Source organism: Lepidochelys kempii, chromosome 2 (genome assembly GCF_965140265.1).
Source record: "Lepidochelys kempii isolate rLepKem1 chromosome 2, rLepKem1.hap2, whole genome shotgun sequence".
Lineage (NCBI taxonomy): Eukaryota > Metazoa > Chordata > Testudines > Cheloniidae > Lepidochelys > Lepidochelys kempii.
This window is the reverse complement of record NC_133257.1, coordinates 151102893-151126148: the sequence shown is the minus strand read 5'-3', so window position 1 is coordinate 151126148 and position 23256 is coordinate 151102893.

Sequence of the window (23256 nt, the reverse complement as noted above, 5' to 3'; positions counted from 1 at the left end):
TTGTGGGTATGTGCACAACGCAACCACCTACGTCCTGGTGCATAGCTCACATCTAAGCCCTGTGGAATTCACAAACTATATCACCTATGAGTCCTGATCTGGTAGATATGCTCAAAGACTGCCCTAAATATGTCTACTGGTTTGGACCCTGCAAAACCACTCCAGGAGGGGAGAAGACCCATGGTTACAACACTCACCCAGCATGTGGGAGACTCTATCTAGAATCATAACTGCCCACAGTACTAAGTACTCTTACAATGCTTTAAAAATAATAAATGCCTCATCTGCCTTCCTAACCACTAGACTATAGAGCCGTTTTCACCCTCTCTTGTTCAATGAATATTTAATTATTTTATAAAAAGTGGAACAGCTTCAATGGGATACCCAAGGAAACATTGATTAGGGCACTCATGTGGCAGGTGGATGACCTGGGTTAAACTCTCTGCTTCTCAGATAGAAGGTTGATTTGAGCTAGGGTTCTCCATATCCTGGGTGAGTGATCTTACTATTGGGCTATAGGGTATAAGGGAACTGCCTTTTTGGAAGGTGGCGGGGGGAGGGAGAGGAGAGAGAAAGGAGTGACCAGGCTTAGGCACCCAGCTCCAGAAGAGGATTCACAGCTGAGAATCCCAGTCAGCAGGATATACCACCCTTCAGTCTAGAGCTAGGGACCTTAAGTTTCTTTGAGGGACAAGGGCTTAGGCCAGATCTGATGGTGCTGAAATATTTCATTTTCAGTTTATATAAAGTTTTCCTATTATATTGATATTATATTTAATACATATGAACATTTAATGTTATATTATAATCTTTCCACATTATAAAAATGAAACTTTGTAATAAAGTTGTTTTGATATTTCTGAATTGAAATATTTCAGAATTTCCATTCTGCAAAATATTTTGAGATTTTGACTTTTGTCCTGATTCAGAAAGAAAAGGCATTTCAAAATGTTTGAATTTCCCACCAGCTGGAAATTCCATTTTCTAACCACCTCTACTCACAGTTCTTTCAATTTCTGTTCCTTAGCTAGAGCAGAGGTTTAATTTTTTTTTGTTTTTTTTATAGTAAAAATAGAATTTAAAAAGTGAATCAGAAATTCCATAAAGCAAATTAAAGATAGTTAGATAATAGTGTGTACAAAAATGAATTTAACATGGGATTTTAGCATTCATTAAGAGAGAATAAATCAGATATACTGGCACTAGAGAAGGTTCAGAGAAGGACAACTAAAATGATTAGGGGTTGGGAATGGGTCCCATATGAGGAGAGATTAAAGAGGCTAGGACTTTTCAGCTTGGAAAAAAAGGAGACCAAGGGGAGATATGATAGAGATATATAAAATCATGAGTGGTGTGGAGAAAGTGAATAAGGAAAAGTTATTTACTTGTTCACATAATATAAGAACTAGGGGCCACCAAATGAAATTATTGGGCAGCAGGTTTAAAACAAATAAAAGGAAGTTCTTCACACAGCACACAGTCAACCTGTGGAACTCCTTGCCTGAGGAGATTGTGAAGGTTAGGACTATAACAGGGTTTTAAAGAGAACTAGATAAATTCATGGAGGTTAAGTCCATGAATGGCTGTTAGCCAGGATGTGTAAGGAATGGTGTCCCTAGCCTCTGTTTGTCAGATGGTGGGAATGGATGGTAGGAGACAGATCACTTGATCCTTACCTGTTTGGTTCACTCCCTCTGGGGCACCTGACATTGGCCACTGTTGGCAGACAGGATACTGGGCTGGGTGGACCTTTGGTCTGACCCAGTATGGCCATTTTTATGTTCTTATGTTCTTAATCAATTCAAGAATGTAGTTCATACTTACAGAATGGGGGACTCTATCCTGGGAAACAGTGACTCTGAAAAAGACTTGGGGATCATGATGGCTAATCAGCAGAAGATTATCACTCAGTGAGATAAAGGGGCTAATGTGATCCTTGAGTAGAAATCTTTAGTTTTACTAGAGCAGTTATATTACCTCTGGTTTTGGTACTAGTATTTGGTAAATGGGAGAAGGTTCAGAGAAGAGCCATGAAAATGATTAAAGGTTTGGCAAACGTGCTTTATAGTGATAGACTCAAGGAACTCAATCTATTTAATTTACCAAAGAAAAGTTGAAGGGACAACTTGATTGCAGTTTATATGTATCTATGTTGGGAACACATATTTGATAATGAGCTCTTCAATCTAGCAGGCAAAGATATAACAAGAAATTGGAAGTTGGAGCTCGATAAATTCATACTGGAAGAAGGACTTTTTTTTAAAAAAATGGTGAGGGTAATTAACGATTGGAACAACTTAACAAGGGTTGTGGAGGAGTCTACATCACTGGAAATTTTTAAGTGGAGTTTGGATTTTTTTTTTTTTTTAAGATACCCTAGTTCAAGCAGGAATTAATTCAGGCAGGTTCTGTGGCCTGTGTTATACAGACAAGATGAACGCAGTGATCCCTTTTGGCTTTAAAAATCTATGAATCTATGTAGCACAATCACAGTGTTGTTATATAGGTAAACTTTATCCTAAATCTATACTATTCTGGGCAGGTGAGTTTGGTAACAACATGGAACTATGGATCTTTTATATATAAAACCTTATCAGAGTGCCAACAACAATATACGACTGCTCGTGGCACTTCAGCAAAACCACTTTAAAGTTAAAATTTAAAAATATAAACCAGTTAATTATAGAAAAAAGCCCATTTAACTAAAATTCACTTCACCCAGGTGATACTTATAACCAGATTTTTCTTCTTTCATGCACAAAATTTATCACACACCTCAAATATAATGTTCAGCTAAGGATTTTAAAACTATTCTAACATCTCTGGAATTTCATTAGTACTATAGCCTTTTATGCTACCGTAACCAAGTCTCCATACAGTGGTAAAAATCATTAGCTTACAATTCAATACACACTTCTCTCTCTTATCTGAGAAATTGTCAATTTTTGTGTGCGATTTTTAAGCTGATCTCCTTGAAATACTTAGGGTTTCTCTCAGCTGTTTTATGCTGTAAGTAGGCACTCTTTATGATTACAAATATACTACTAGCACAATTAGTGTAATGAGTTTCTTCAGCTGTATCATGCTGTATTAATTGACTTAGCATTATTTCAGACAAGTGAGGTTAAATTTGTTAGTGAAACACAAGTATGCAGGTACAGAATTTTAAGTCAGCTATGTACCTGCTCAGAAATGTTTAGTTTAAAATAACAAAGTCAACCAGCGGGTAAACAAAGTATATATATAAGGTCTTTTAGCTACTTATCAGTTGGTATTTGTCTGAAGATGGGTTCTCCAGCTCAGCTTCACAATTGAAATGACTGTTTTCCCAAGATAGATAGAAAATTATTTGCATTCAAGGTGTTAGGAAAGCTGTGTTCTTTTTCTGTTTCTGGATTTCACAAAAGGTTCCCTAAATCAGTGGTTCTCAAAGCCAGTCTGCCGCTTGTGCAGGGAAAGCCCCTGGCGGGCCCGGCCAGTTTGTTTACCTGCCGTGTCCGCAGGTTCAGCCGATTCCGGCTCCCACTGGCCGTGGTTCACCGCTCCAGGCCAATGCGGGCTGCAGGAAGGGTGGCCAGCACATCCAGCAGGAGAGTGAGTTTGTGTGTGTATGGGGATGGGGGGTGAGAAAACCTGGATTTGTGCTGGAAATGGCCCACCTTGATTATCATGCACATTGTAGGGAGAGTGGTCACTTTGGATAAGCTATTACCAGCAGGAGAGTGAGTTTGTGTCTGTGTTTTTTTTGGGGAGTGGGGGTGGGGGTTGTGAGAAAACCTGGATTTGTGCTGGAAATGGCCCACCTTGATTTTCATACACATTGTAAGGAGAGTGGTCACTTTGGATAAGCTATTACCAGCATGAGAGTGAGTTTGTGTGTGTGGTTTTTGGAAAAGTGGGGGGGGGTGAGAAAACCTGGATATTTGCTGGAAATGGCCCACCTTGATTATCATACACATTGTAAAGAGAGTAGTCACTTTGGATGGGCTATTACCAGCAGGAGAGTGAGTTTGGGGGGGGGAGGGGGCGGAGGGTGAGAAAACCTGGATTTGTGCTGGAAATGGCCCAACTTGATTACCATACACATTGTAAGGAGAGTGATCACTTTAGATAAGCTATTACCAGCAGGAGAGTGGGGTGGGAGGAGGTATTGTTTCATGGTCTCTGTGTATATAATGTCTTCTGCAGTTTCCACAGTATGCATCCAATGAAGTGAGCTGTAGCTCACGAAAGCTTATGCTCAAATAAATTGATTAGTCTCTATAGTGCCACAAGTACTCCTTTTCTTTTTGCAAATACAGACTAACACGGCTGTTACTCTGAAACACTTTATATTGGCTTCTCAGTGTACCAATTGAACATATCAACTTCTTTAATAAAAACAAATACCTTATTATTCCTTTGCTAATTATTAGTTTTTTATATACATTCTTGCTATATATATAGCTATAGATCACATTTCTATTTAAAATAGTCACTACTGTCTAAATTATTTGCAGTCTTCTTTGTGGTCAGGTTATCTTGGCAGCAATATTTCCTCAGATTGAAGGATTCTGTTACTGAATAGTTTAGATAACTTTTTTTTGTGTATAAATTCTTAAATATTAAGTGAAACCTTCTATATCATTTTATCTACTCATAAAATAATACATTATAAGACTGCAACAGACACAATAGTTTGATCTACTGTATATTGGTGTTATTAATTAATGAATACAATTCTTAGACAAAAAAAAAGAAAGGAAAAGGAGAGGCAAGATAGGCAGGTTAATATCTTTTACTGGACCAACTTCTGTTAGTGGAAGGTACAAGCTTTTGACCTACACAGAGGAATGTATTTACAAAGTAAAGATTTGTGTACTTACAAAAGACTTCTAATTCCTTTGTGTTATTTGGAAAAAATCAGTGAATATAAACAACTGGAATCTATTTTTTCTATGATACTTGGCTCCTGCAACTGCCATTAATGTTGAAGGAATTGTACACACTAATTTGGAGGAGAATAGTCCCATAATTCGGTATTAATGTTAGTTATATTATTGTATACTTTATTATAAAGTTATTATAAAAGTATATGAACATGTTTGTTGTTATTCATTTAACAGATTTGAGGTTTAAAATTAATTTATCAAAATTTCATTTACACTATCTTCACAACCTGACTCTTGATTAGAATGCTTGTGGTGAAATCCTGTACTGTACTGCATGTCAGTGTGTTCTGAATTCTAGATAAAGAAAAACTGTCACAAAATAATTTCTATACTGAGATTTTTTCTGTGCCATGGCAAATTTTTTATTTTTATTTTTATTTTAGAATTTCTATACCTCTGAACATGTACTTACTTCATAGGACTTCTGACTATAACTGTGACTACATAATTAAATATAAACGAAGGCTGAACTAATTTTATACTTTGTGAAACAGGACAAAAAGTCATAGCTAATCTTATAAGATTATTTGTGGAGTTCTATCACATTCCATTTTCGATGTTATACAGTAATTATCAAGTCAAAGGGTAAAAAATGAATAGATACGATAGAATCAAGGAAATTTCACTGTAAAGGTATTTAAAATAAATACACATTTAAAGCTATTAAAATGTGTCAGTGATGCATGAGCAATGTATATGCTACCCTCTTTACATCTACTTTTATGATACTATACATTCATTAAAGAGCAAGAGCTAAAAAAATAGTATGACGTTAATGAAAGGTTTACAGACCTACTGACCTATCCCAACCCCAAGGATTAGTATGGAAATTGCGTGTGACTGCAAATTATTACACCAACCTTATTAGCATAATGATTTCCCACCTTCCATGGTGCTGCATTGTTATCTATAAGCTCCCAAAGGTCCTTAAAGCTTGTTAATAACCATTATAGATGTGCATTGCAGTGAATCAAGACTAAAAGGAACTCACCTGAGGCTAAGTAGATTAACCCTGCTCAAGTATGATGATGTCCACATAAATTCACCTGGATCCTGTTCCATCAACAAATAGAATTGTGCAATAACAGGATAAAGCACCAGGATATTTTAGCTGTTCTTATAAAAATAACATTAGAAAGTCATGTAGGAGACATATTCAGAAATACAATTTTAATAGTAATGGAGGTTCTTCCAAATGGAGACATGTTTGGTCTCTTGGGGATACACCCTATGTATATTCAGGGCATGGCATTTTTGATGTCAGTGGGAGTTCCACTGGAGTCAAGGCTTTGTGGCCTGCAAACCAATTGCAGAAGTATTCTGGTAGCCAGTAATTTGGAGAAAGCTGGTCATTTTCTGTTATAGAAACACAGACTATCCCTGAACGTATGATGGTTGGGAATCGGGGTAAAAACCTGACCAACGTCCACATTCAAAATGAAAGTATTGGTGTTGGATTTCATGAAGCTTTTAGGCTAATTTTATATTGTGTATAAAATTGTTTGAGGAAAGTAAAACAACACTATTCTTGATCTATTGTGGAGGAATAAGGGAACGTGAAAATAAGATACTACAGCAAAATGTAAAAACAAATATTTCGCCAAAAAATCAAATTTACATCAATATGACAATAGTAAGTTATTATCTTTTTTCATCTCTCTGTATATTTAATTTCACACAATTTCTGTATTAAATGAATGATATAAATATACATGACTGAGTTTAGCTGACTTACTAGCTGAGTTATTAAGGGTCATGTTCAGACTACTACAGTATGTCTCCTTATTAGTTAGAACTTGTTCATGACATAGAATTTCGTTAACTTCTCTGTTTGCATCATTTGTTCTCTGCTTAGCTAATGTTTGAATTGCCTATATTTAGTAACTCTCACTTCTATTAACTGCTTCCTCAATTTACTATTCAGAATGTAATGGGTATTCACATCAATTTCTTAGTTACTGAGTTTTGATTCTTTCTCTCACTCCACTGCTTCCTGGCTTCTCAAATCATGAGTCACCTTCAGAGTTACCTTTACCACTTCTTTCCTTGGGACTTTCTAGGTGAGTGAGTTTGCCTTGGGAGTATGGGCTATACCAGGTACACAACATAAAAACAACATATGCATGTACTATGACTACTTTAAGTGCTATCTTTGTTTCTTGAAGGCTGAACAAAGGAGTGTTGGCTTGGTTGTTTCTCCTTTGTGATGCCTTTGCAAGTCTGTGTGTTTGATTAAAATAGTTTAAAAATCCATTTGATCTTACTGTGTCATGTCCTGATAGTTTCTATGCTTCCACAAGGATGGGATTCCTTCTTTAACTAATGCCAATATCTGGCCAGGGTCAACCTCTTCAGGATCTTTGCTCTCATAAGCCTCTCCATGAGTGGCTAGGAGTTGGCTCCATGTATAACAGGGCTGCTTCACCTGCTGCGTAGCTAAACTCTCAGAGGTCTAAATCATTGTCAGCTGTGGCTGAGGTTCTTTCAGGAATAAATTTAATGTTAACAGGTGCCACCTCTTTATAGGCAGTCTATCAGGTTCACTTCTTTCTTCTTAGTGTGTTCTGGAGTTGGTACCAATTGGACCATTTGTTTCCACAGCCAGGATTTCCAGGAGTGTAATTTAGATCATGTGAAAGGGGCATCACTGCATGTCCACCATCCACAATAGGCAGCACAAGTATGGCCCGTTGGGTGCTATTACTATTATTATTTCATTTTTGTACATAGTGCTGTAGGTGTGGATGGCACTTTACAGAAAGAATAAAGACTTCAGACCAGGTACTATGCTTATTTATATTTGCTGAGGATCTAGCCCATGGTTACTGCATGGAGATTTGCAGTTGAGGTTAGACATTACTGGGGAGTGATTACATTAAAGAATCAGCATAAGAATCAGGTATAGACTAAGGTTATAAAGTTGCTTGGCTTTACCACTGGGAGTGAGGAATAATTGTTGGAAAGACTGTGGAAATAAAGGGTTTTGCTGAGACATTCAAAAGAGGGGAGGGTGGTTGTGTGGTGTAGTGGAAGAGGTAGGACCTTCTAGCCAGAATGGTATCATGGAAGAAATAAAAAAGTCAGTTTGTGGAGAAGGCTATGAAAGTGATGTGATGGATAGTTATGTTAGCAGAATAAGTGGATTCCAAAACTTAATTTGGTAGGAAATGAGATTAAACAGAAGTAGGATCATAACTGTAGAGTTTTGAAGGGGAGGATAGCAAAGTTTGAATTTGATATGGAAGGAGCTAAGGAAGGGTCTCTTTAAAAGGAGAATAACATGGTTAAAGCAGCAGAGGAGGAAGAAGAGTGTGGCAGTTACATTTTAGATTGGTGGGATTAAGCAGGACTGAAACAAATGAGATTGCAACAATTAGGCAGGAGATTACCAAGGTATGGATGAGGATTTTGCCAAAAGAAATGAAAAGAAGACACTTTAAAGATCCTGCAGAGTAAGAAGATTTATCCACAACGTGGATGTGATATGTGAACAGCAAAAAGGAGTCAAGGATGGATGACTCTGGGCCTTTAAATACAGAGAGTTGGTAGATGGTAGAGTTTCTACTGTGATGAAGGGAGGATTTGGGGAGAATTTGGAGGATGAGATGAGTTCTGCTTTGCCCATGCTGAATATTTGCTAAAGGGAGACATCGAGGAAGAGATGTTTTATAAACAATTGCAGATGAGGTCAAATGTAGTGGAGAGATCATGGTAGAGATGCAGTTCTGGGAGTTGCAGTGGGTAAACAGGAGGAATGGAAGAGGAGAGACAATGGAAGAGGAGAGGGAGTAGGGACGCTAAGGGAAGCACTGAAAGAATTCCCATACTAGGAAGGTGCTCAGATACTATCGTGGATAGATAGATAGATTAGATAGATAAACAACAGCAGATGAAGCTTGGGGATGAAACCTCTTTGGACACCATTGATGTCACCAGACTCTATTTCTGTTCTGATCCTGCACATTTTCCCCTCCTAGTAATTTGGTTGTTCACTCCAATTCATTCCCATCCCATCCCTCATAGTCCTTCTGCTGCAGCTACATTCTCCCAACCCTACTCTCCTCCTTTCCCACTCTCTTCCACAATATCGTCCTTCCTTTCCAGTTCCAGTGCTCCTCTTATCTTATTTCCTACATTTCAACCATAACCCCATTGTGGCATTCTATACCTTGGGGGAGCGCCCTGTAACCCCCATATTGCTCATGTCTATATAATTGTGATATTGCATATAAAGCATGCCATGTGAGATGTCAGGGGAAAGGTTATGATCTGCTGAAAGTCACTGTTCTATCTAAATATGTATATCATTAGTACATATGAAGTTATGAGCATGTGTTGTATAGTTGTCACTAAAATATGGTGTGAGTTTGGGAAGTGCCCAGATACTAGCTCTCCAGAGACAATGACAACTGAAGAGGTAACCAACGCCTGCCTGGGTGCTGAACAGACATCACCAGCCATTGTCAATTAGAGGAGTTACAATTCAATGACTCACTCACAGGAGACACACCGGAGATATTGCTTCTCCTTGTGACTCAGCAATGCCCACCAGACACGCCTGGACTTGTGTTCTCCAAGTACATGGACTAAGGATATAAAACAGAACACAGTGGCCCCATGCTTGGCCTGTCTCCTTTCCCCGCCTATGCTGCAAGCAACAAGGACACTCAGAAGAGTGAAGGCTCCAACAGAGGAGACTGGCCCAGGGTTTCAAGAGTGTACTGTGTACTGTGTACTATTAGCTGCAATATCCAATGGGGTGAGAGAAACTGCTTAACCTAGATGTTGCCCAGTTGAAGAGGGTTGAGAGTTTAGACTGCGTACTTATATTTTATTTCATTTTGGTAACCACTCTGATATTTTGCCTATCACTTATAATCACTTAAAATCTACATTTTGTAGTCAATAAATTTGTTTTACTGTTTATCTTTACCAGTGAGTCTGCCTGAAGTGTTTGGTAAATCTGCTCAGGTTTGCAAAGGCTGGTGTATATCCACTTTCCATTGACGTCTTGAGCAGAGCAAGATGGTGTCTTCCTGAGTTACAAGGCTGGGAGCTGGAGCGATTTGGCTGGTGCCTTTCTCTGAGTGATGCATGAGTGGCTCTGGGAGCATTCATGCAATCTAGCTGGGTGTGGGGCTCCAAATGCGGTTGTGCTGAGTGATAACAGTGTCCAGAGGGGTTTGTTGCTTGTCACTAGCAAAGCATTGTGAGAAACAGCCAGGCTGGACAGTTAAGGGGGCACAGCAGTCCCACAGTCCCAGGCTGCACCCCAGAGATCCTGTCACACCCATCTCCCACTATACATATAATTTTTAAATAAAATAATAATGAATCATATTATAAGAAATAAAAAAGAAAAAAAAAACAACAGAGGACTAACAGAAATATGCCACCCATTACTGCTTTTGTATTGCCTCCTTATTTTCTTCCCCACTTGTCTGTTTGGAGTGTAAACTTATTTAGCGCAAGGATATCAATATTGACTGAAGCCTGTGGGAGCTTGGAGAGTACAAATAAGTAATAATTAGCAATTAGAAAATGGCCATTTGTAGCCATTCCACATGGTCAGAGATGAGGGCTGCACACTGTGCTTGCTGGGAGAAGGCATGTATTGTGGGTGGTTGATGTGAAAAAGGACACTATAGGCTGCAAGAGTTGGGTGAGGACTGATCTACAAAATTATTGGCGTTTGGGGGGGGTTCCGCTGTGTATGAATTTGAGCAACCTTAACTGGTTTTAAGTAAGAATTAAGAAACATTAATTGACAACTGTACATATACATTTGAAAATGCCTATTAGAGATTAAACATAACTAGTTGTTTTAACCCATGTCTATATTATAGGCAGGGCTGGTAGCACTGCCTTTTATTAATATTTCCTGACACATCCCATTATAAGACCCTTTTCTGGTGCTTATAACTTTGCCAAAATTTAATCATTTGCTCTGAAATTTTCCATGGTGGCTGTCTGCCTCAAGCTCAAGAACTTTGAATTTTTCAACCAAAACATTTGAGACATTTTTGAGAACAATATTAGGGGAAAATATATTGTTTTGCTCATTTTTAAAAATGGTGGTGACCTCTTCTTTGGGACGGTCTGAACAAGAACATAGGGAGTGGGGAAATACTGGGACTGGATGGGCATGGAAGTTAGGACTGGGATGAAGGGAGACTGAGACTGTTTGGGCCAGGATACCTTAACTGAGAAGGGATTGGGAAGCAGGGGGAGGCCTGGGAGCCAGTGGATGATGAGGAGACAGGTGTGGGGGAACTGGTGAGGCAAGGAGAATGGGACTGGAAAGCAGTGAGGCTTACGGAAGGAGGTGCAGGTGAGGGGATACATCTGTCAAAGAATAAAGGTGCAGGGACTGGCTGGGCAAGCACTAGAGCAAGGAAGTTTGAATGGGGACACTGATATTGGATTAGGAGCCCAGGGAGGGAGACTGGGATTGAGAGGCAGTGGAGATGGGGAGGCTGGAATAGAGAGAGAGAGAGAGCTGAAAGAGTCACAATGGTAAAACTAAGACTAGCTAGGCAATGAGACTGGGACTGGGATGAGTGGCCTGAGAAGTGGAGATTGGGATTGGCTAGGTGAGGAGAATGAAACTGGGATAAGAAGCCAGGGGTAGGGAAGAGACAGGACTCAGAGAGGGACAGGTTGGAGGAGACAGGGGATAAAGGGTCAAACATGGTAAGAACAGGCAGAAGGGCCTGTGCTGACTACAGCATATTTATCTCCAGAACTTGGAATGGAACACAAGATTACTTCTTCTTACCAAGTATCAGAAGGGTAACCGTGTTAGTCTGTATCCACAAAAACAACAAGGAGTCCAGTGGCACCTTAAAGATTAACAGATTTATTTGGGCATAAGCTTTCATGGGTAAAAAATCCCACTTCTCCAATGCCCAGATAAATCTGTTAGTCTTTAAATTGCCACAGGAATCCTCATTGTTTTAATCTTACCAGTCCTCTGTTGTCATCAGACATCTATGATTCCAACAGGCAAAGTGTCTTGTCCCCTTCTACTGCTGTTCCACATACATCAGAGGGGCCAACCTGAGCCTGGGAAGGAGCCAGAATTTACCAATGTACATTTCCAAAGAGCCACAGTAATAGGTCAGCAGCCCCCCATCAGCTCCCCCACCCCGCTCCCAGCGCCTCCCAACCACCGGCAGCCCCGCCAATCAGAGCCTCCCCCTCCCTCCCCACACCTCCTGATCAGCTGTTTTGTGGTCTGCAGGAGCCTCTGGGAGGGTGGGGGGAGGAATGAGGGCATTGCAGGCTCAGGGGAGGGGGCAGGAAGGAGTGGAGTGGGGGCAGGGCCTGTGGCAGAGCCGGGGGTAGAGCAGTGAGCACCCCCCGGCACATTGGAAAGTTGTTGCCTGTAGCTCCAGCCCCAGAGTCGGTGCCTGTACAAGGAGCCACATATTAACTTCTGAAGAGCCACATATGGCTCCGGAGCCACAGGTTGGCCACCCCTGACATAGATGATAACAATCTACTGTTGGTATCAGTTAATCTATCAGTTCAAAAGGCAGAAGTCTGTGCAATGGATCTAACCCTATTGAAGACCCATGTAGCCACATGGACTTTATTTCTCTTTTTTTTTTTAGTTTGCTTTATAAAAGCATAGGAAATTAGGAACTCACCTATGTCAAAAAAAATTATTAAAGTTGAAATGTCAAGCACTTAGGAAATGCCAGAATTAAAGTTGCCAGTCTTTAATTACATCATTACGTTTTTCCCCAACAGGACCCCCTGCTCTGGGGATGAATCAGGCTGTGTAGAGAAGGAAACTATCTGTAAGACTCCTGCTTTATTTGTTGCAGAAGCTGAAAACCGTGAAACAGACAAGTCAGGAGATGGAAGGAAGAGAAGGGTTTGTCTTTTGATTAAGGCAGTTGAATGTTGCCCTAGGGAATTTAATTGTATCCCCGCCTCTGCCACAAAGTTCCTGTGTGATGCTGGGCAAGTCACTTAAACCCACATTTTCATAATGATCACTAATTGTGTGTTCAACATCTTCTGCTGTCTGACTTGAGACCCTGGTATCTGATTTGCAGAACTGTTGAATACTTAGAGCTGCAAATTAAATCAACAGGAGCAGTGTTTTGAACATATATAATACTAAGTAGTCTGAAAAATCAGATGCTAGGCAGACAATGAGGAAGAGTGAAAAAAAGAGAGTGTTTTTTTTAAAGACTGTATTATAATGTATGTGTACAAGGAGGCCAAATTAACACTGAGTTTGAGTGATTGACTTTGCAGTATTAATAATGTCCTTTTAACATAGGGATTTTGTATGTATGTGTGTTATGTATATATTTATACATGCACACTTAAAATTGAAAATATATAAAGTATTGAAAATTAGTTCTTCCTTTATTTTAATTCATAGTTTCATTATTTTGATATTTAACTATTGTAATTCTTTTTATTTTTTCTCTGATTGATCATTTTCTTTTGAATTCTGAACTACTAGCTTCTTAAAAGAACAAGAACAAAATAATGAAATTTCCCTTTCTTCAATGTCTCTGTCTAGATTGGCTGGCATTATGTGTGAGGCTGATTTCTATGTTTAAGTTCATTTGAAGTCTAAAACCCATTGTCCAAAGGGCTCTGTACAACCAAAATGTACCTTCACACATTCTGAGAAGATGCTTCATCGGTAGATATGGCTTTAGCAGATTACCCAAGACCTCTCATCTCCCAGGCATGGAATCACAGTTTCTGTCCCACTTACTCAGCACATAAACATTATATTTGCAGAATTTGAGACTATTTTTATTGAATTTCATCTTTATTTTCAATTACACTTTTCCAGTAGTTAAAGTTAAAAGATAGTTATAATAGTTCAGCAGGCCATCACTAAAGCCATTCATCTGCTGAATGACATTCTTCCTCAGAGCTGCCAGAAACTCAATTGAAGAGAGATCAGAAATTTCCTGTTTGAATTTCAGTCCTAAATGTTTCCTAAATGTTGTTTAAGGATTGTGGAATCTCCATTCTGGAGAATGTATTACTGTCAGATTCTCAGCTGTTGTAAATCAGTATCAACTTCAACTGAGCATCCAGTCCAAAATTTGTAGGGATGCCTTTGCAGTTAATTAACCTAAATACCATAGAGCAAGTAACATAAATACCAAAGTTTTATAGAGCACATAAATGAGATACTGTAGAAGAGAGACAAGGTGGATGAGGTAATATCTTTTATCAGATCCACTTCTGTTGGTGAAAAAGACAAAATTGTCTTCAGGCCCTGGAGAAGGTTCTTCTAAATTTAAGTTATCTTTCTTTCCATGAAATTTACATAATTTCATTTATGAGAAAATGCATCCAGCTTTATGTTTTTTTTAAAAGTGGGTCTATCTTCAATAACTCAACTGAAAATTAGATAAAAAGCATATCAAAGTTTCGGAAGGTTTTCACAAAGTTCATGGGAAGCCAATTAAGTAAACCACAGTTGACTGACCTCCAAAATCTTCCAAAACCAAAACTGTCTTCACAAAGCAGACCTTTACTGTGAATGTTTAACTTTACACATTGAAATCTCACTGGGTCTTTCCTTCTTTCTTTCTTTTTTTTCAGATCACCTCCCTGAAACAGGACTACTGATGTTTTCTTATTACTTGGAATAGAACTTGTCTCCTGCCAGAACTGCAGTCCCAGTTTCCTATTTTCAAATTTTGCTGTTCCCCACTGAGCTGCAAGAGTTCAGACATATGTATGCAATAAATTCAGAAATGTTGATCTGTAGGGCAGATGAAAGGATAAATAACAGAATAGTCATAAAACTGAAACTTTCATTCCACACAAGCAGCCTGCACTATATTTTATGCCACGTTTCAAAATATATCATGATGACAGATTTTCTAATGTCAGGAAATAGAATCAAAAGAGTTCAAACAAGTTTCTCAGCTGCTGCTGTTAGACTCTGTTTTAGCTGAGTTATAAAACTGTCTGAATCTGAGTAGAGTTTTCACTATTTCCTAAACTTTCTGAATATACAAAGTTTTTGTGTGTGAAACATCAGATTTAGAATAGCATCTCTAGCCAGTGTATTCAACAATATTCAGTAAGAAACAGAACTGGAAGGATTCTGACATCAGAGAACCTATGTGAGTGGAGCTGGATTAGGGGAAGCGATTTTCATTCAGACTGCCTAAAGCTCTTTTGTTTTTATTTGTTTTTATTAACATCTATTTAACACAAAGGCTCAAGAAAGACTTGGAAGAACAATGCTAAGAAAGCTCACAATCCATGTCCAAGACAGCTGTTCTCAAGCAAAACCCGGGAAGAGCAGACTTGGTAGTCCTGATATTTCTAAGGTAAAAGCCCAAAAGGACCCCAACAATTATTCCTCCCTCTGTCACTCCATGTCAGGCCTTCTTTTTGAGTTATAAAGTACTAAAGGAGGGTTCAAACTCATTTTCCCCCTTTTGCATGTCATGCGTACATACTGTAAAAAGTAAATTAATCATAAATACCTGTTCCTATTCAGTATTTCAGTTAACATCACAAACCATCACAAGGAACTTGATGAATTTTCAATAACTGTCCAATTAGGAAATTAATATGAAATGTTACAGGGCTGTAATAATATTTAGAGTACAAGGCTGATTAAGTTGTTTTGGAACATAACCATAACACTGCATTCCAAGTTTCAGGAAGGATTTTGAGCCATGGAGTACATTTTCCTGATGATTTTATATTACTTTACCAATTCAATTTTTCTGGGCCTGTACTTAAATACATCATTGTTGTTCACAGTGACTGCAAAATTAATATGACTAATTAGGGAAAAGACGTGTTCAGCTAAAAGGTAAGACACCAAGTTACTAATTACTGTTTGCAGAGACAAAGCAAATACATCCTTTTTTTCTTACCATAAAGTTACTACAAAGCCACATGCATAGTCTTACATAGGAATGCAGACATCATAAAAGAATGTCTTTCTACATAATAAATACTGTGCTGACGGCCCTCTACATTGGAACTCATTAAGCCAATGTCCTGTACTCCATGTAGAATTTTTTAGCCCCTTTTAGCAAATGTACCATCAGTCTTTACAATTGCATCTACTTACTGTAACTGGTAAACATGTTTATTTTGAAGAAGAAAAAGTGACTAATGGTGATGATAAATATTGATTTGCATTTTTTTCATTTACTATGTTCCAAGAGACTGCTTCATTTCATTAGCATATCATCTTAAAGTTACAGTAGCACTAAGGTATACTGGCATATTTATTCCCCCAGTAAAAGACAGAACTAAGTTGTTTGCTTTGATATTATATGAACCCTACCTGGACTAGAGTCAACCTCAAACATTTCATAGAGAACTAAATTTATTTTGAAATGGAACCATGAAAACATGCTTTCAGGTGTTGTACAAATAGTGAAACTGCAATGTCAAATATTTCTTTAAATTAGCACAGTGTTAATAATTGATAGGGAGGGGTCATATATAGGTTACCCGGCATAACAACAAAGCTGCTTCCTAAAATGTAAGAAAAAGTATGAACTAGTAAAAAGTGTGACAAATATACAGTTCAGTAATCATGCCATTTTAGAATTACCCCTAGACATCTAAAAGAGACTTTACAGTAGGTTCAAGTGATATATCAATATTCTCTGAGTTGCCTAAAGCCTTTTCAGTGATATTTTACCTTACAATCATCAGTTCTGTTTACAATACCAATAAATATACTGTATTTTACTCACATAATATAAAACAAGAAGCCTCTATGTAATTTTAACAATTGTGGGATGACATCTTTTGTTAGAATTTCCTATCCAAAATCAGTGCAATGAAGTAACTATTTTTGCTATAACTAGTCTCAATATCCATTTATGTTTTCTGATTTATTTTCTATACTGTTTGTAAGAAAGATTAATTGATAATTGTATGCATTTATTTGAAACTGTCTATTAAAAGATAAAAACAAATGGTTATTTTAGCCTAGTAATAATATAGATCAAGGATTCTAAAAGCAGCAAAATCAAATATGTATTCATTTAAAGCCCACTGTTTAAATACTATCTGAAGATTTCAAGTAATTCAGTGCATCACAATAATATTATGGCACCTTAAAGACTAACAAATTTTTTTGAGCATACGCTTTCGTGAGCTACAGCTCACTTCATCGGATGCATTCAGTGGAAAATACAGTGGGGAGATTCATATACACAGAGAACATGAAACAATGGGTGTTACCATACACACTGTAATGAGAGTGATCACTTAAGGTGAGCTATTACCAGCAGGAGAGTGGGGGGGGGGACCTTTTGTAGTGATAATCAAGGTGGGCCATTTCTAGCAGTTGACAAGAAAGTCTGAGGAAAAGTTGGGGGTGGGGAGGGGAATAAACAAGGGGAAATAGTTTTACTTTGTGTAATGACCCATCTACTCCCAGTCTCTATTCAAGCCTAAGTTAATTGTATCCAGTTTGCAAATTAATTCCAATTCACAGCCCTGGAATCCTGACCTGGGGTATTCTATCTGCTACCCAAGATCCATAAACCTAGAAATCCTGGACGCCCCATCATCTCAGGCATTGGCACCCTGACAGCAGGATTGTCTGGCTATGTAGACTCCCTCCTCAGGCCCTACACTGCCAGCACTACCAGCTATCTTCAAGACACCACTGACTTCCTGAGGAAACTACAATCCATCAGTGATATTCCTGAAAACACCATCCTGGCCACTATGGATGTAGAATCCCTCTACACCAACATTCCACACAAAGATGGACTACAAGCCATCAAGAACAGTATCCCCGATAATGTCACGGCAAACCTGGTGGCTGAACTTTGTGACTTTGTCCTCACCCATAACTATTTCACATTTGGGGACAATGTATACCTTCAAATCATCGACACTGCTATGGGTACCCGCATGGCCCCACAGTATGCCAACATTTTTATGGCTGACATAGAACAACGCTTCCTCAGCTCTTGTCCCCTAATGCCCCTACTCTACTTGCACTACATTGATGATATCTTCATCATCTGGACCCATGGAAAAGAAGACCTTGAGGAATTCTACCATGATTTCAACAATTTCCATCCCACCATCAACCTCAGCCTGGACCAGTCCACACAAGAGATCCACTTCCTGGACGCTATGGTGCTAATAAGAGATGGTCACATAAACACCACCCTATACCGGAAACCTACTGACCGCTAGCTCCAACCCCTCAGACGAAACAAACACCTACAAGATCTCTATTAAGCATTCTTACAACTACAATACCCACCTGCTGAAGTGAAGACACAGATTGACAGAGCCAGAAGAGTACCCAGAAGTCACCTACTACAGGACAGGCCCAACAAAGAAAATAACAGAACGCCACTAGCCATCACCTTCAGCCCCCAACTAAAACCCCTCCAGCACATCTTCAAGGATCTACAACCTATCCTGAATGACGACCCATCACTCTCACAGATCTTGGGAAACAGGCCAGTCCTTGCTTACAGACAGCCCCCCAACCTGAAGCAAATACTCACCAGCAACCATACACCACACAACAGAACCACTAACCCAGGAACCTATCCTTGCAACAAAGTCCGTTGCCAACTGTGTCCACATATCTATTCAGGGGACACCATCATAGGGCCTAATCACATCAGTCACACTATCAGAGGCTCGTTCATCTGTGCATCTACCAATGTGATATATGCCATCATGTGCCAGCAATGCCCCTCTGCCATGTACATTGGTCAAACTGGACAGTCTCTATGTAAAAGAATAAATGGACACAAATCAGATGTGAATAATTATAACATTCAAAAACCAGTTGGAGAACACTTCAATCTCTCTGGTCACTTGATTACAGACCTAAAAGTGGCAATTCTTCAACAAAAAAACTTCAAAAACAGACTCCAACGAGAGACTGCTGAATTGGAATTAATTTGCAAACTGGGTACAATTAATTTAGGCTTGAATAGAGACTGGGAGTGGATGGGTCATTACACAAAGTAAAACTATTTCCCCTTGTTTATTTCCCCACCACCACCCACTGTTCCTCAGACATTCTTGTCAACTGCTAGAAATGGCCCACCTTGATTATCACTACAAAAGGCCCCCCCCCCCACTCTCATGCTGGCAATAGCTCACCTTAAGTGATCACTCTCATTACAGTGTGTATGGTAACACCCATTGTTTCATGTTCTCTATGTATATAAATCTCCCCACTGTATTTTCCACTGAATGCATCCGATGAAGTGAGCTGTAGCTCACGAAAGCTTATGCTCAAATAAATTTGTTCGTCTCTAATGTGCCACAAGTACTCCTTTTCTTTTTTGAAAATATAGACTAACACGGCTGCTACTCTGAAACCAATAATATTATAATTACTATATGACCAATTTAAAAGGCATATAGATGTACACTGGTTACAAAAATGGTGCAGCTTTGATTGAGGCCTTGTCTACACTGTAGAGTTTTTTCAATGAAAGTTAAGCTGACAATCAAAAACAATATAATGACGTTGCTTGTGCATATTCACACACTTCTATCAGCAGAGTGCATCCACAGTTGATGCTCTAGCACTGACAGAGAGAGGACCACACTGTGGGTAACTATGCTGCTTTGCTACTTGCTTCTAAAAGGATGGATCCAGCACTGCTCTCTACTGTTGTTGTGGTCACTGTTATGAACACATCATGGATGCTCATGCAGTATATTATGAGCACCCAATCTGAACAGGAATCAGAGTTGCCTGACCGGCTGTGTGCCATGGAAAGAAACAACACCAGATTACTTTTGGCATTCATGGAGCAGCTGAACACAGTGGACCATCACTTTTGGGCTCGGGAAACAAGCACTGAGTGGTGGGATCACATCGCTATGCAGGTCTGGGATGAACAGAGGCTGCAGAACTTTTGTATGCCAATAGCAACCTTCCTGGAACTGTGTGCAGAGCTCACCCCAGCACTGAGGCACAAAGGACACCAAAATGAGAGCTACCCTCTCAGTGGAGAAGCGCCTGGAAATCGCTGTCTTGAAGCTGATGCTTGCTATGGAATACATCAATAGACAGAGGTACTTCTCTATGGTATTGCAGGTGCTTGTGGATCACAGTGGGTATTTCGCTGATATCAACACGGGGTGGTTTCAGAAGGTGCATGATGCAGGCATCTTTAGGAACACTTGTCTACACAGAAAGCTGCAAGCCAGGGCTTTCTTTCCAGACCAGAAGATTTCAGTGGGGGATGTTGAAATGCCCATAGTGATCCTGGAAGACCCAGAGTACCCCTTATTCCATGGCTTATGAAGCCTTACACAGGAAACCTGGACAACAGCAATAAGTGCAAAAAGAAAAGGAGTACTTGTGGCACCTTAGAGACTAACCAATTTATTTGAGCATGAGCTTTCGTGAGCATGAAAGCTCATGCTCAAATAAATTGGTTAGTCTCTAAGGTGCCACAAGTACTCCTTTTCTTTTTGCGAATACAGACTAACACGGCTGTTACTCTGAAACCAGCAATAAGTGCTTCAACAATAGGTTAAGCAGGTGCAGAATGACCATGGAATGTGCCTTTGGCTGATTAAAAGTGCACTAGTGCTGCCTTTATGGCAAGTTAGACCGAAATGAGAAACATATTCCCATGCTCCCTGTGATGGGCTGGATCACAGAAACCCCCTGGGGGTTGCCAGCTGATGTGCCAAGACTACTTATGCTCCTGCTTTCATGCCCTGTCAGCTTAGGACTTCAGTGCCCTGCCTGGTTTGAGCCAGACCAGCTAGCTTGCTGCAAACCCAGACCCAGGTCTGAACCACATCCCCTAACAGTTGTAGGCTTAATTGAAAGCAACCTAGGAAGTGTTCCTGTCCTTGACACTCAGATGCCCAACTCCCAATGGAGTCCAAACCCTAAATAAATCCGTTTTACACTGTATAAAGCTTATACAGGGTAAACTCATAAATTGTTCGTCCTCTATAACACTGATAGAGAGATATACACAGCTGTTTGCCGCCCCCCCCCCCCGTATTAATACATACTCTGGATTAATTAATAAGTAAAAAGTTATTTTATTAAATACAGAAAGTAGGATTTAAGTGGTTCCAATTAGTAACAGACAGAACAAAGTTAATTACCAAGAAAAATAAAATAAAACATGCAAGTCTATGTCTAGTACAGTATTAAAACTGAATACAGATGAAAACCTAACCAGTTCCAGTAAGCTTTCTTTTACAGACTAGTCTCCTTCTAGTCTGGGTCCAGCAATCATTCACAACCCCTGCAGTTATTGCCCTTTGTTCCAGTTTCTTTCAGGTATCTTTGGGGGTGGAGAGGTTCTCTCTTTAGCCAGCTGAAGACAAAATGGAGGGGTCTCCCAGGGGTTTAAGTAGACTTTCTCTTGTGGGTGGAGACCTCCCTCCTCTCTCCTATGCAAAGTCCAGTTACAAAATGGAGTTTTGGCATCACCTGGGCAAGTCACATATCCATGCATGACTGAGTTTCTTACCAGCCAAGCCACATTCCTGGGAAAGCCCAGATGTGGATTGGTGTCTACAAGTTCATAGTTGGCTTAAGGTCTTCTTGACTGGGCACTTACTGAGAATAGCCTTTTCTCAGGAAGCTGACCAACTGCTTCACTAAAACCCTACTCAGAATCAAACAAGTATTCAGCCAATATTAATAACTTTGAATACAAAAAAGGATACATGCATACAAATAGGATTAATAGATTCAGTGGAGCATAACCTTTACAGAGATATGTTACATGGCACATGTAGCATAAAACATATTCCAGTTATGTCATATTCCCATAAAGAATTATGGGGTACAATGTTATACTCCCTCTACAATATTTGTGAGTCTAGGGGGTGAAAAAATTTCCCAGGGGCAGAGTGCAGAGGCAGATTGTCTGGCTGCTGAATTTATGCAGCCAGATACCAGGGCTATTAGAGGGGAACAGTGGGGTGGGGGTGGGGGAGGAATCAAATCAGGGAAGTTTTGAGACAATATTTTGACAATGAGCACCAGTGTTCTCTCTAATTTTTTATGTCCATGTGCAGAATGAATTTTGTTACATGCACCAATATGGAGGTGATGTGTGGCGGGGGTGGGGCTGAGGGGTTTGAGGTGTGGGAGGGAGCTCAGGGCTGGGACAGAGGGTTGGGGAGTGAGGGCTCTGGCTGGGGGTGCAGGCTCTGGGATGGGGTCAGGGATGAGGGGTTTGTGATGCAGGCTGCCCTGGGGCTGCAGAGGGGAGAGAGGACTGCCCTCAGCCCTCTCTTGCTGCAGCAGCTCAGGGCCAGGTGAGAGGCCTCTGTCCCGGGCAGCAGCAGTTCCTCTTCCCAGCAGCTCAAGCAGGGCTGGGCTGGGTCGAGCTGGCAGAGGGGCTCCTCTCCCCGCCTGCACAGCCCTTAGCTTAAAGGGAACATAAATAAGCACCAGTAATTATTTTTTTCTATATAGAACTCTCCAATGCTTGGTTAACTTGCCACCTTGCATGAAAATTGTGATGATTCCTGACGGGGATTTGCAGTCAGCAAATGATCAAATGACACTATGTATTAGCACCAGCAGCAACCACCATATGCAGGAAACAAATAAAGACTGCCTGTCTTTCAGAGAGTTTGTTTTCATTGAGTACCAATTAACAACATATAGGAAAGGTTTGGTGGGAAGGGAGATAAGAATGCAGGGCAGTGTAGGCTCTCATAGTTGTGTGTAAGTCCAGCTATTATTTTAGAAGCTGTCCAAAGGGGTGGAGTGAATGGAGTACTGAGAAATTCCAGGAAGTTGCAAGGAATGTGTGGGAGGAGTTTGGGGAGGACATAGAAAACAGTTCTGGTTCGCCTAAGGTGGGATGGTGGAGGTGAGGGGGGGTGGGAAGCACACGTGTTCTGCCTGGAGCATGATTAGGGACTTCAACATATCTGTTTTGTTCTCCATCACTTTTATCTTCTGCTCCTGACCATTTACAATGAGCTCCTCACTCTACTTTCTGTCCTGCCTTTCTATTTTAATTTTTTCCTTCAGGGTCTCTCTCCATGCCCTGAATTATCTTTTTTTGCTCTCTGAGGATTGGAGCACCTCTCAGAACATGTCCTCCTTACTCCACCTTGTTTGCTTCCTTTTCTGTAGGAGGTGCTCCACTGGTGTGTAGGGGTTCCCCTGAAGGCCACATGTGCAGAAGCACAAGAAACAATACACAGAAGCATTATTATTAGTTCACTCACAGCATTAAGTCATATAGTAAAATACACCTCTTTTAAAATACAAATCACTTTCTCTCTGTTCCTTGTCAAACACACATCTCGGTGAACACCTGAGTGTTGGGTGAGTTGAGTGCGGCGGGGTTGAGCA